Source organism: Stegodyphus dumicola, chromosome X2 (assembly GCF_044657685.1).
Source record: "Stegodyphus dumicola isolate Sdum_Otavi_A_Nest chromosome X2, ASM4465768v1".
Classification (NCBI taxonomy): domain Eukaryota; kingdom Metazoa; phylum Arthropoda; class Arachnida; order Araneae; family Eresidae; genus Stegodyphus; species Stegodyphus dumicola.
Window position 1 is genome coordinate 189,877,702 of NC_140781.1, and position 12,165 is coordinate 189,889,866.

At 29.2% G+C, this 12,165-nt stretch overlaps 1 protein-coding gene across 3 annotated transcripts in view; it reads right to left on the bottom strand.

Annotated features, from left to right (window-relative positions):
* LOC118203432 (ras-related protein Rab-24-like) overlaps positions 1–7,464 on the bottom strand; it is a 44,215-nt gene extending 36,751 nt beyond the window's left edge. Inside the window, exon 1 of one of the 3 annotated variants that reach the window (XM_085810182.1) lies at positions 7,301–7,464. The gene's annotated coding sequence lies outside the window, so the exon portion shown is untranslated. Of the gene's footprint in view, positions 1–7,070; positions 7,198–7,300 lie in introns of those variants that run through there. The other 2 variants (XM_035375708.2, XM_085810180.1) reach the window with 2 other exon arrangements.
* Positions 7,465–12,165: the final 4,701 nt, after the last annotated feature.

A 12,165-nucleotide genomic window follows, 5' to 3' on the forward strand; every position in this document is an offset into this window, starting at 1 on the left:
GGAGGCAGGTACTACTCCTCGGTTTATAGCAGACATAGAATTGTGACACGGACCGTGTATGATATACAGAAAAATAAAGAAAAGCCGCTGAAATTTTACAGCAACACTGATTTTAACACCAGAAATCTTTGCATGAGGCGAAATTGGCTAACCTCGATGCTGTCTTGTATGAGCAGCAGAGTGATGGTGTACCAATTTCAGGACAGCTCCTGAGAGAAAAAGGAAAGCAGATTCATGCTGATTTAAAAATAGAGGAGCCGTGCGATTTCAGCAGCGGTTGGTTGAACAGATTTTATTAGAGATATGGTATACATTATCTGAAAGCATGTGGCGAAAAATATTCAGCAGATAAAGATGCTGTAGAGGAGTTTATTGAGAAAATCTTAGCCCAGAATAGGTTTTTAATACAGAGACTGGACTTTTTTGGCAATGTTTGCCAAGAAAGTGCACCATCAGGGGTGAAAGATGATTAAAAAAAAAAAAAAAAAGAGTTACTATTCTAGTATGCAGCTGAAACTTATAAATGTAAACCAGTGGCAGTGGGTAAGAGCACCAATCCCAGAGCTCTGAAAAGAATAAAATCCTTATCTGTGATTTACAAGAATAATAAAAATTCCTGGTTCACAAAACAACTTATGACCAAATGGTTCATGAAGCATTTCATTAAAGAGGCTAGAAGCCATTGTAACAGTGTGGGGTTACCATCAAATTGCAAAATTTTACTATTTTTAATCAATTGCTATGCACATCCAGATGCAACCATATTAACATGTAATAATGTCATGGTCCTTTTTTTTCCCCTAAATACTACATCATTAAAGCAACCAATGGACCAGGGCATAATACATAGTATTAAATGCCACTATAAATCAGTTTCTGAAAAAAATTCTTTCAAATGACCATTCTATTTCACTTTGTGATTATATTAAAAAAAAAAAAAAAAAAAAAAAAAATCACCATCAAAAGCTGCATTTTTTGTTAGCTGAATCATGGAATTCGATTTCCCAAACAACATTATTAAATTATTGACGTAATGTGTGGCCATCTTCTCTGCTTATTGAAAGTGAGAGTGATGACAGTGAATTTTCTAGTTTTAAGGTCAGTGCAGCAAGGTTTAAAGTAAGAGAATTGCTTTTACATTCAAAAGAAAGAATGAATGAGGAGGTTTTACAAGAAGATATCGCTGAATGGATGATGTGTTCAGATGAGCCAACACTAGCATATCAGATGACCTGTTTTGAACTCGGCACAGCAAGAAAAACGATTCCGACACTGGCACAAATAGTAAATTTGATAGAAATGAGAAAATATCTTTTAATGAGGGTTTAGAACTTGGTGAAAATACTTAAAATTTTTAGAACAATAGAGCTGTGTCACAGAGCAAGAAATAATGACTCTATATAATTTACAAAGAAAAAGCTTACTCTGGAGCACCCTAAAGTTTCAAAACAAACCTCTGTCAGAAAAATGTTTGAAACATGTAAAAAAAATGAAATATTTCATGCTTTATTAATATTCCTTTTTTGATATGTCTTTATTGTATACATCCTTAATGCTTTTAAATATCCCTGTAATCACTAATATAAATGAATAATATAATACAATATATATGTATAATAATTTAACACATCTAATAATGTAATAATGTATATAATAGTTTAATTAAATGCATCTAATATGCTTTATTTATTTTGCACTTTTAGTCTGAATGTTATGATTTATCTTTTCTGTCTTGAAATCCACAGAATTCTAAAATCTGCACAACCTCTGGTCCCAAGCTTTGTGTATTTCTGGACTTCTACTGTAGTAATTCACATCGTTTTGAAATTTGAGGGTCAGGTATCTGCTTTCTGTTTGTCATGATTAGTTTGTACGAATGTTTTCCCCTTATAATAAATCATAATGCCACTGTGTGCCTGCTACTGAAAAAGAAATTGTTTAATTTTTTTCAAAAATGTGGCTTTTTGCCTGATAGTAGAGAATGCAGGAATGTGCATCCTCAATATTAATTTGTGCAATTCTCTCTATTATTATTAAAAAAAAAAATTTTTTTTTTTAAGTAAAAAAAAGTTGATGTGTACATAGAGAGAAATTTGCTTTGCAATGCTCAGAATTCTGAAACACTTTTTAATTTAAGTTAAACAGATTGTGCACATGTGCAGAAGACCAAAAAAATGTAGTGTTTTATTGTGGGTGTTTGTTGCATTTTTAATTTAGTTCATTTGTTACTGCATAATGAAATTTTGAGTGTATCTTTATAGATGTTTGTTTTATGTAATTTTTACTGTTTTGTTATTGATATTTTATGAATTTTTAATCTCATTAATTTGTCAGTGTTTTACGTAATTTTCAGCATGCTGTCATACTTTTAAAATGGCTACTTTTTTCACACGTTTAGGTTAGCAAAAAATTAGTTGACTTTGCAGAAGGGTTGGATATATGACACAAGATTATTGAATTCTTTTTTTTAATCCCTAATTAATTAAACTTTCCAACTATTTTTTTAAATGCATATCTCAGAATTTAAGACTTGTTAACAACAGTTTCAGTAATCTCTTTTAAATAAATCTAGAAAGATTAAATTTAAAAATCTGAATTTAAATTTAATAAAATTTACAAGGTAACAGGACAATTAACAATTACAAGATTTTTAAAATTAATACTGAACCTTTGATTATGGAAATCAAGCATAAAAAAAGTAATTTTTTCCCATGAGTTAAAAATGTATGCATTAGCTGCTTACTCAGACAGCAATAAAGAATACTCTATTACATGCTCACTAACATAAACCGGCTGATCTTTGGAATATGGTAACAGGTAGTTTGGCGACATTTTGGAGGCGATAAAGGTTACTACCTAGGACTTTGGGAATAATGTGAGAAGTTTTCAGTTCCAATTACGCATTATTTTGTGTGAGGGAAATGAGAGATCACGAGATATGTCATGTGACATTAATGGACCAATCACCGTTCTTTAATCGGAAAAGGGGGTATATAGTAAAAATATCTGCTGTACTTTATAGGAGTAGTTTCATTCTATGTTCTGTGAAACAGTGCTGTTTAATATTCGGATCCCAAGGCCATATATAAAGTAAATACGAAATTTTTATTATGTTTATGTGTAATTGAAAAGAATTGCTTAATTGTGGATACGTATGAATGTCCAATATGTGGGAATGAAATGAGATTGTGTGAAAGGAAGAATATTACAGATAGTTTGAATGGCGGTGCAAGAAACCAGGTGAAAATGGACATTAGTATTTTTAATTATTGGAGGATATTATTTTTATGCATTGTTCTAAATGTAAGGAGTATATAAATTAATATGGTATTATTGGAAAATTGTTATTAGCACTGATTTAGTTTAAAGTAATTAGGATTGTAAGCTAATTTTTATTAATTTAATGTATGTGCTTATTTATATTTTAAGTAGTGTTTTTTAATTTAATGATCGTGATTTTGAGAGTTATATGTTTGTAGTATTTTGGAATACGTTTGAGTAGAAGTAAATGTGCATGGAAAGAATTTAAGTATTTGACACTAAGTATTTGTAATCATTTTTAATGTTTTGTTATAAATTCATTGGTGACGTTTATAATAGATCATTTAGAGGTAAAAGTTTTTGGATATTTTATTTATTTTATACGTGCAAATGTCCATCCTTGGAAAGGGTATATACTTTTTCGCGATCAGGTAATTTCATATATGTCCTTTTTACCGAATTTAAAGATTCACAAAATTTTCATGCATTTTCGTGAAATTCTTCTAATTTATGAGAAAAAAGCAGTGTACATGGATATAGTGAAAAGTGTGCGCAATGCCATTTTTGTGCAATTCTGGGATGTTTTTTTAAGTAAAAATAAGTCGACGTGTACATGGTTTAGTTATATTTTATTTAAATGATAGTTATTTTGTGAATTTTATGTTTGTAGGAATTTGGTATACGTTTCAGTTGAAGTAAACGTGTACGGAAATAATTTAAATATTTGACACTAAGTATTTGTAACCATTTTTAATGTTTGCGTATAAATTCGTTGGTGACATTTATAATATAATAGATAATTTAGAGGTAAAAGCTTTTGGATATTTTATTTATTTTATACGTGGAAATGTTCATTCTTGGAAAGGGTATATACTTTTTCGCGATCAGGTAATTTCATATATGTGCTTTTTACCGAGTTTAAAGATTAAGAAAATTGTCCTGCATTTTCATGCAAATTTTTGTAATTTATGAGAAAATAGCAGTGTAGATGGATAAAGTTAAGAGTGTGTGCAATGCCATTTTTGTGCAATTCTGGGAATTTTTTTAAGTCAAAATAAGTTGATGTGTAAATGGTTTATGTGTATGTGCTATTCTGAAAAACGTGCAAGGAGTTTGCGATTGTGCACTTTTTCCCAATTTTGCAGTTAATACTTGTCATTATTAAGCAGTTTTGTTACATAAAATTTCTAGCATAAGTGTAATTTGGAAAAAGTGTTGAGTAAATAAAAAGAAAAGAAACATGTCTTTACTTCATGAAGACAAAATGGCGGTGGGGAAAAAAAAATAGAGGGTTGCTGTAGCAGAGTTGGTCGCCAAAAAATCGCCAAGTTACCATAATCCAAAGATCAACCCATAAACCTAAAGAACTTCATTCACTTGCTAAGCTTTCCTTTGTTACTGTTCCTTTGTCCAGTAAAAATCATGTATATAATACACAAAAATCATTTGGTTGATCTTTACAATATGATAACTGGTAGTTCGGCGACATTTTAGAGGCAATAAAGGTTACTACCTGGGACTTTGGTAATAATGTGAGCAGTACTCAGTTCCGATTACGCATTATTTTGCGTGAGGGAAATGAGAGATCATGGGATATGTCATGTGATATTAATGGACGAATTACGGTTCTTTAATCGGAAAAGGGGGGAAATCGGGAAAATTGTGGAAATTTTGTATTTAGCTTTATTCTGTGTTGTGTGAAACAGTGTTGTTTAATTTTTTGATCCCATGGCCCTAACTAAAGTGAATTCGAAATGAGTATTTAGGCATTGTGATAAAGAGAAGTTTGCTTTTTATTTAGCGGAGGAAGTATGGAGGAAAAATTCGCAGAAAAAATCTTTCAATAATTTTATTGAATGAATTAGAAAAGTGTATCCGCCACGTAATCAAGATTCTGAAGAAGATTAGGTAAGTTAGTATTTTTAATTATTTGAGGATATTATTTTTATGCATTGTTCTAAATGTAAGGTGGAAAGGAATTTGGTATTATTGGGAAAATTGTTATTAGCAATGATTTAGTTTAAAGTAATTAGGATTGTAAGGTAATTTTTATTAATTTAATGTATGTGCTCATTTATATTTTAAGTAGTGTTTTTGAATTTAATTATATTTAAATGAAATGATAGTTATTTTGTGAATTTTATGTTTGTAGGAATTTGGTATACGTTTAAGTTGAAATAAACGTGCATGGAAATAATTTAAATATTTGATACTAAGTATTTGTAATGCTTGCGGTATGAATTCGTTGGTGACGTGTATAATGCAATAGATGATTTAGAGGTAAAAGTTTTTGGATATTTTATTTATTTTATATGTGGAAATGTTCATATTTGTAAATGGTAAATACTTTTTCGCGATCAGGTAATTTCATATATGTTCTTTTTACCGGGTTTAAAGATTGAGAAAATTGTCATGTATTTTCGTGAAATTTTTCTAATTTATGAGAAAAAAGCAGTGTACATGGATATAGTGAAGAGTGTGCAGAATGCCATTTTTGTGCAATTCTGGGATGTTTTTTTAAGTAAAAATAAGTCGACGTGTACATGGTTTAGTGATATTTTAATTAAATGATAGTTATTTTGTGAATTTTATGTTTGTAGGAATTTGGTATACGTTTAAGTTGAAATAAACGTGCATGGAAATAATTTAAATATTTGATACTAAGTATTTGTAATGCTTGTGGTATGAATTCGCTGGTGACGTGTATAATGTAATAGATGATTTAGAGGTAAAAGTTTTTGGATATTTTATTTATTTTCTATGTGGAAATGTTCATATTTGTAAAGGGTAAATACTTTTTCGCGATCAGGTAATTTCATATATGTTCTTTTTACCGGGTTTAAAGATTGAGAAAATTGTCATGTATTTTCGTGAAATTTTTTCTAATTTATGAGAAAAAAGCAGTGTACATGGATATAGTGAAGAGTGTGCGCAATGCCATTTTTGTGCAATTCTGGGATGTTTTTTTAAGTAAAAATAAGTCGGCGTGTACATGGTTTATGTGTATGTGTTATTTTGAAAAACACGTAAGGAGTATGGTATTGTGCACTTTTTCCCAATTTTGCAGTGAATATTTGTCATGATTAAGCAGTTTTGTTTGATAAAATTTCTAGCATAAGTGTAATTCGGCTAGTAGATTGTTGGAAGAAGTGTTCAGTAGTTGAAAAGAAACATGTCTTTACTTCGTGAAGAGAAAATAGCGGCGGGGAAAAAAAATAGAGGGTTGCTGTAGGAGAGTTGGTTGCCAAATTTTCGCCAAGTTACCATAATGTAAAGATCAACCAATCATTTTGCCATTCTACTTCAGTTCGAGTCCTCAAGATAATCAACAAGAAAAATTTAGTTGACACAATATGTGACCAAAATGTGCAGAAATCCTTTACAAAGACGCATATATTAATTTAAAGTTACTGCTACCGCATGGAAACATTCTCACTCACTTTGCACGCATAACAGAAATGCTTAAAATATATATATAAAGAAGGTGTTTATTTTTATATATATACATAAAAAGGCTTTAGTTAGATGGTTGCAGACTTTAGGCTTTAGTTAGATGGTTATAAACATGATATAATTCTCTTAAAGAGCTCAATTTCTTTGAAAAGAAATAAAATTCTGCCTTATTCCAACACGATATAATTCTAAAGAGCTCAATTAAAAAAAAAAAAAAAAAAAAAAAAAAACTGCTTTATTCCAAAAAGTATACATCGGTGAAAAATAACATGAATGATAGTTAGGTCTGAAAAAGCAAATCGTGTAAAACGACTCGTGGAAGAAGATAATTATAAAACTTTACAATGACTACTTACATATCCATTAAATATACTTCACTCAATATGCAATACACAAGGAGTTTCACGTATTGCTCGCACAGACTTACTACGAATGCGATATCGTTTACGTACTAAAAAAGTGTAATTATATTTAATTATTCATTCTTCTATTTTGATAACGCATCTGGAAAAAATTTGTAATTAAGAACTTGAAAGCTAGAATTTTAAGAAGTAACTTGAAATACAAAACAATTATTGTCATTTACCGTTAACTGTCATCAAAGCAAATCATAATGGGATATATAAACAGTCTTTTAATCCAACATTATTCTTAGTAATCATTACACACTTCCGTGCTATTGTGCTTCTCCATCGACTTATTACAAAACAACAAAGTGAAAATAAAAGTTGTTTATAAATAAACCAAAGGGCTAAAGGTTCTGTGACAAATGATGCAAAAACGAGGCTCGTACGCAACCCACTGCTTCAAGAAATATTTTTAACACAAATTTAAAAAAAAAAAAGAAACAAAAATGTAAAACATAAGCAAATTGCATTGGAAAATATGCAGAATTAAAAAAAAACATCATAATAAGAGGGAATTAAGCATTTTCTTAAGAATATCCAAGACAGTTATATATATATATCTCGGGTCAGGACTAAGTTCGTGCGCATTAAAAGTATGCGTGGAATTCACTATGACGCATTTACTAAAACAATACAATTTTGAACCTGTTGAAACTTGTCATGGTTTGACTAATATATTATTCAGTTCATCACCAATTTTCGTAAATATTGAACGCATTTTAGTACCCATAAAAGATGAATATAGATAATCAGCACAAACGTGCTGTGCTACATTTTTTATTTTCGTGTGGTGAATCTGCCAGGTTTGCAGCGATAGAAATTAATAGTGTACATGGTGAACACACTATTAGTGTAAGGACTGCCCAGAAATGGTTTAAAAATTTTAAAGTAGGAGAAAACAGCATTGATGATGAACCCCGTTCAGGACGTTTTGAACTGTTAGAACCAAATCAAATGATTAATTCAGAAGTTTATAGTGAACAACTTTGCCGTCTAAACTCAGAATTTATCAAAAACCGCCCACAACTGGTTAATATCAAGAAAGTATTCTTTTATCATGATAACGCTAGACAGCATACAGCTCGAACAACGCTGCAAAAAATTAGTGAATTTAATTGGGAGCTTTTGCCACATGCTGCTTACTCCCCAGATATCACCCTGAGTGATTTTCACTTATTTCGGGCCTTACAATTTTTTTTACTGGGAAAAAATTAAATTCTAAACAGGATGTACACAATGAAGTTTTTTTTTGCATCAAAACCAGAGTCTTCTACAGCCTTGGCATAAAAAAGCTGCCTGTAAGATGGCGAGGCATAGTAGATAATGGAGGAAAATATATAATTGATTAAAATATTAAATTGTGTTTTTTTATATTGTTTAAAAATTTACCAAAAAATGCGCACGAATTTATGGACTGACCCAATATACTTGTATATATATATTTAACAAACATTCTCTGTTTGTAAAAAGCAAATAAAAGTTAATGAAATTTAATTGCAAACAAATAAATGATTAATTATTGCTGCAAACTAATCTACAATATCATGTAAATCCTGAGAGCATATGTAAATCAAGTGCAAGTATCAAAATCCATGAATAAATATATAATTCCAAAAAAATTTTTTAATTCTAAAAAATTTTAAAAAGTGAATAATTGTTGAGCAGGCAGGAGACAGACTTATCAAGAGGAAGTTGTCTGCAAACCTCTCTCTTCAATTATTCAATTCGTGTTTCGTCATCCATGTATGCAAGGGTAAAAGTAAAATTCAAAACCAAAAGTAAAACCAAATGCCGTGAATTACTACAAAGAAATTTAAACAAGGGGAATTTCGAGAAATTAGCAAGTAAATGACTAGAATTACAATAAAAAAAACAAAAGAGTAGAAAACCAAATTTTTTAGAAAACCAAAGTAATTTAAAAACTCTTGCCTACAGAAAACATCCCCGACACGAATTATGCATATAAATAAAAAAGAAACTATATACTATCTATAAAAATATATAAATAATACTAAAACAATAAAACTAAAAAGGCAAGCAAATAGTAAGTTTTAATTTAACTTACCAACTATATTTGTATTTTTAGAGTGGAGCAGCATTTGTCAAACTAAGTGATGTTAAGTAGTGTGTTTCTGCTAACTTTATAAATAGAGGGCGCTAATATAAGGTTGAGTTTTAAGTTGATTGTGTTAGATCTATTTTGTAAACCTATTCTGTAAACTTTTAAGTAATGTAAAATGCGTGTTCTGTTGCAAAATGTTGCTAACTGTGAAGCATTGTAAAAATGTGTAAAAATGCTAACTGTAACGTTATGTGAAAAAATGTTTGCAAACTATTAAGGATTGTAAAAAGTCGAAAATGTTTTTGAAATAAAGCACAATTTTTTTTTTTTAATTTTGAAAAATTAAAAATTTTTTAAATAAAAATAAGAAATTTATTGTAATAGTCTTAATTAAAACTGAATTTCAACAGATTTAATCAAAACTTTACAAAATACTGGCGAAAAGTAAGGAAAATTAGAAAAAGATAAAAGTCTTCACTCAATTTGGGCTATAATTGAGACTTTTGAAAAGAGTTGGCTCTTCATTAGTAAAAGGAAAGAATCCAGTATTGTTTAAATATACATTTTTATAAATTAATATTTACAATAAATATTTACAAGATAATCCCTTAACTCTTCAAAATCTTTCATTACCCTCCAGTTAAGGTTTAAGGTAATGTTATACCATAAAGAGTCAAAAAATTATTAAAAAAAGTTAATGCCTGCCTTTTTAATATATAAATTAATAAATTGTGTTGGGACTTGGTTATTTAACTTGAACATTAATTAGCTTTATTATTTCTTCCTTTAAACCTTCTATTTCAGTACATATATTTTTTATTTTGATTATTTGGCTATAAAAAGTGTTACCTATTACTTTTCTAAAGATATTAAAGTTCCAATTAATTAGTTTAATAGTATTAAACTGGGAATTCCTCCTTTTATCATATAATTTAACTTTGCTGTGTTTAATTATGAGCCGGTCTAGGTATTCAATAGTATCTTGATTAGTTAAGTGTTAAACTATTTGGGTAAATTTTGAATTGTTCAAAAGCAGAATTATTGAAAGTTATAATATAATCAATGTATCTAAATGTATTTGCAAATAACTTTAATTCATTCTTATTAAAACTTAGTTGGATTTTATATTCATAAGCAAAAAGAAATAGGTTACAAATATGTGTAGAACTGTTTGCTCCCATTGGTATTCCTCTCACCTGCTAAAAGATCTTATTATTCAATTTAATGTAGTTATTAAATAATGCACAATTCAGGTAAGTTTTCCATCTTTCCATTCATAGGATGTTAAGCATGTCAAGAAAAAGTTGTGGGAGTTGCATTAAACTAGTAGAAATTTCTTCTAATGGTAAAGAAGTACTCAGGTTTTCAAAGTCATAGGAGTTAATGTTTTTAATTTCTAAACTTTTAAATTTGTTGAGAACTGGAGTATTATTATAAATAATCCAACTTTAGTTGTGTTGCTTGTTAACTAGTTGATGAATTAAAATACAGATTTTAATTGCAAATATGTAATCTGCATTCTTTTTATAATTATTTGTACCATTTGCTATAAATCTAAATTTGAGGGATGATTTATGGAATTTAGGAAGAGCATATAGATTTGCTATCTATTGTAGTTAGATGTTTGTGAAATTTGTAGTTTCTTATGAATTGCTTTTAGCTTTTTTGCAGTGACATTTTCTTGTGTATTGGTAAGTTTGTAAGTAATGACATTATTCAGTTCAGTATTAATTAGTGAGACATAAAAAAATTTTCAAATAATGCTGAAATTATTACTGGCTTTGTCCATTTTGGTTATTACAAATTTTTCTTTCAAATCTTGCAACAGAGGGTTGAGAAAATTCCATGGTAAATTGCTGTTAAATTCAATCCTTCGAATTCTTTGCTTCAATTCTTCTGACACTTCATGTTTCTAAGCCATAAAGGTATAATTTGGAAATTTTTTGGAAACTTTCAAAACTGTGATTTTTGCCAATTTTCAGTACTTGTCTAAATTTGGTGCCTTTTTCCATTAAATTTCTTAAAAGCTGGTTTTGAACTATTGTTAAATTGCCAGTAACAATATGTTTATGAAATTCGTCTACATAGTCTTTGTATTGAAGCTCTTTGCAGTATCAATGGGCTGTAGAAGCTAGATCATGGTGGTTAATTAGCAATTTGCTAAGAGGTTTTTGATGAGATTTGTTCTTTAGTAGCTGGAAATTGTTGTTCACATTTTTTGAAAATTTTGCTGAACTGAATATTGTCATAATTTGGATGTAGGAAGTTTATTTTCAGTAATATTTATTGTACTTGTTATTTGTTATTGGTAGAGAATTTAAAACCGAAAAAATCTATAACAAGGTCTTTGATAATATTGTCTCCGGTAAAATGCTGTTTAACAAATTTTATAAGTATCATTAAGAAATTTTGCTTACAAGTATGCAACCAAGTAATGATATTTTTGATGAAATTTTCAGTAAGAAAGTAATTATTAATATTATAGTTTAACATTACTGTATCTATTGTTGGAAAAAATGTTATTTTTCTGTCTATTACCTGCTCCGGTTCCTCGCAATATTTTTTTACTGAATAATTTAAATGGCTGTAAGTTGGAATTTCAGAATTTAATTTAATGTGTTGGTTGAATGTATTTAGTCCATATGGGTAAAGTGTTTTGAATTTAAGCATGTAGAGTGACTCTTGAAATAATCTTTCTTTGTATTCAGGCACAATGTCCAGAATTTGAATACTAATTTTGCTGAAATGTGTGTGTGTAATAGATCTTGTAGTAGAACGCAGGCGGTTGAACCCATAATGAACATGGAGAATTTTGATGTCACAGAATGCTGAAACTCCGATCTACAATAAATAAGAAATTCGGCTGTCAAGGTATATTTATTTCCTCTTTTATTTCAGTAAACATATTGCGGCCACAATCAAGTTGGCACATTAATTTTGCCTATTCCAAAAAATATACATTTTAGATAAATGTGCAGGCAG